Source organism: Culex pipiens, chromosome 2 (assembly GCF_016801865.2).
Source record: "Culex pipiens pallens isolate TS chromosome 2, TS_CPP_V2, whole genome shotgun sequence".
Taxonomy (NCBI): domain Eukaryota; kingdom Metazoa; phylum Arthropoda; class Insecta; order Diptera; family Culicidae; genus Culex; species Culex pipiens.
The window spans coordinates 7,180,270-7,183,429 of record NC_068938.1 but is presented as its reverse complement, the minus strand read 5'-3'; positions in this window follow the sequence as shown (position 1 = coordinate 7,183,429).

Here is a 3,160-nt window from a genome sequence, read left to right as displayed (position 1 = left end):
TTATTTCCGGCTGCTCGGGTTAGGATGTATCGCAAACACTATTTATATTCAAAATCTTCGAAATTTCAGGTGAAATTTGTATGTTGCCTTCCAAAATATCACTGAAAATAGATCAAAATCATATTGTTTGCTAACTAATTGATTTATAAAACGAAAACCATTCAAAGTTTGTCGTTTTTCAATTGTTTTCAATAATTTTAGTTTTGAAGAAAACATTTGTTTTCGAAAAATTACCTTGCGCAAAACAAAAACATTGAAACTTCTCATAAAGTCAATGTATTTTTTACTGTTTCAATACAGTCCAAGCTATTAACAAATTTTCCAAAGGCCTTGAAAATTCATTTCGGATAATCAATTCTTCGAATAATCGAATCACATTTTTTTTTATCAAACTTAATGAAGTTGTTTTATTTTGAAAATTCAAGATGGCGGCAGAAATGGCAGTGATGAAATATTGAAATAATGCATTTTGTAAGTCAATAGGCAATAACCATTAAAATTTGCCTGATTTGGCGTCGAAATACTCTTGAGTTTTTTTTTCTAAATTTATTCCGCTCCCCAGTTTTTCAGGCAAATTTTTAAGGGGGCACAAATTCACCAGAAAAAAAATGAAAAAAAAAGTTTAAACATTGAATTTACGAGCCATGGTATCAACATTTGAATGAACAAAGTGTTTAAAAATTCATTGTACACCTGCCCAGTTGTTTTGCAATCATTAGTTTCCAAAATACCTAAGTATTGACGAAAATTTATTTTGTTGCAAAACAAAAAAGTTTTTGCGGTGCTGTACATTGAAATTTCATAAAAATTCAAAATACTTTTAATCCAGCCCAAACATGCTAAATATGATTATAAATGCAGAAAAATGCGCTTTAGATTGTTTTAAGTTCATTTGACTTATATTTTCATTAAAATTTTGAAGATTTTTGAAAAAAAAAATTGCGTCTGATTTTTCGGGCCAACTTTGAAGGGGGGGTGACATAAACATTGAAAAATATTTGCAGAGGCCTAAAACAAATTACTCAAGCTTTTTGTTTAAAAATATTTTTGAATATTTTTTTTTTTATAAAAATGTCAATGATCTAGTCATATTTGACAAATGAAACTGGTTTTTGAAAAATGAACTGGTAAATAATAATTAGTATTGAAAACTTATGAAAACATACTTGAATTTAAAAATATACCCCAACAAACAATCCATTTATGAATGAACGGAAAAACCCCGTAATAAAATACTGAAAGAAAAATAATTTTTTTTTTTTAAGGAATGGGAAATTTACAAAAAAATTATATGGAACATATGTTGAAAATATTTCATTAACTTTTTCAGATATGAACCAGCAGCGCCAGCTAAAATACTCTATAAACGAAAATGTTCTAAATATTTTAACTAACTGAAAGAAAATGAAATACCGTAAAGTGGAGTGACATTGATAGAAATTTGATTTGGCCACTAATTTTGATACATAAAATGTAACAGTCACATTTTTGTATATTTGTTCGATAATAAGCTATCCCTTAATGCTTACCTACTCAAAATTTTCAAAAATGTTTAGATATTAATTTGACGGGCATTTGAAAAACCTATCACCCCGGGCTATCAAAGTCAGTCGGTAATTATCACACACAAAATTTGAGGCAAAAAACTAATTGACTTAAAAGAAAAAAAATATGCCTTTGGATACTTTTAAAATTGAAAAACAACTCTTAAAAGACATGAAGATGCTAGATATTTTGAATAAAAATAAAATTCTTAAAACTATATTCCAGAAAAGTCTTTTTCGTATACGTTTCAAGAAACTGCTCATGTTTGAAAGATTAGAATAGATGACAAAAAAACTAAACCCGAGCAGACGGTAATAACTTTGGAATAACATTTTTTGATATTTGAAAATACTAAGCCAAAAACATTTCATGTTATTTATAACAAGATTTGTTATTCGTCGTTATGATTTTTTTGTTATTGGATCGTTATTGTAATAACAGATCAATAACATTTTGGATTATTCTTTGAACAAATCTTTGTTATTATATTTTGTTATTTTAACAACTAATCCGATCATCCCAATAATAGTTGGAGTTATTCTTCCATAACAAAAAATGTTATTCTTCAGATGTTTTTGCTTTCAATTAATATCAGACCAATAACAAATTTTGTTATGATAACATAAAGTGTTATTCAAATCTTATGCAATAATGGAATTTTCATGAAGAATCCATAACACTTTCTGTTATTTTAACAGTATCTGTTATTAAAATGGCATGAATTTTGTTATTACCGTCTGCCCGGGAAACCAGAACGATAAATATGATTTGAAAAAAATTAAAGTTTTAAAAAATGCGAACGATAAATATGATTTGAAAAAATTAAAAGGTTTAAAAAATGCCACAAAAACAAAAACAAATTAAAAGCAGCTTCTGAAAAACGATTTCCAAACAATGTTTTACATGTTTGAATAAAGGATTTTTTCTAATTTTCTCACTTTGTCCTTTTGACCTTATGTCTTTCGCCATTTGACATTAAGTTTTTCGACCTTTCGGGATTCGACTTTTGTCTTTTCGACCTTATTACTTTAGATTTTTAGCCTCACATCTCCTTTTTTTCTCCCTGTTGAGAACGTATTTTTAACTAATAATTGAATTAAATCGGTTCATAATATTATTCGAATAAAGATAATTACTAATTATCGTATAATATTCTTCATTATTTTCCGTCCATAGAACCCATTCCACCACAGAACAACATTGTCCCTCATTCACCCGATGACCACAGCTCATATGGTCCTCGGTCACCAGTGTAGGCCACCGAAACGACCGGTGGTAGGGCCGTCTCCCAAACCGCGACGACGGACCAGAAAACATTAAAGTGCATTCGTTATGGCAGTGCCCGTTTTCGCATGCATTATGCAACAGCAGCAGCAGTGAACCAAGTGGACCGTCGGCCGGATTTGGGTTTCGGCCCCACTTCTTCATCAAAAATGCCCATTTAATGAGCCGTTGCGAAACCAAACGAAACCTGGCAGCCTCAGTCGCAGGGGGTTGGGCGATAGATTAAGGCTGGTCAATATTTGTGCAAGAATGGCAGGCAGGAATAATAATGTAAACAATATTGAGACCCAATTTACCATAAACGATCCCCAATCGGAACAAATTAAAACGC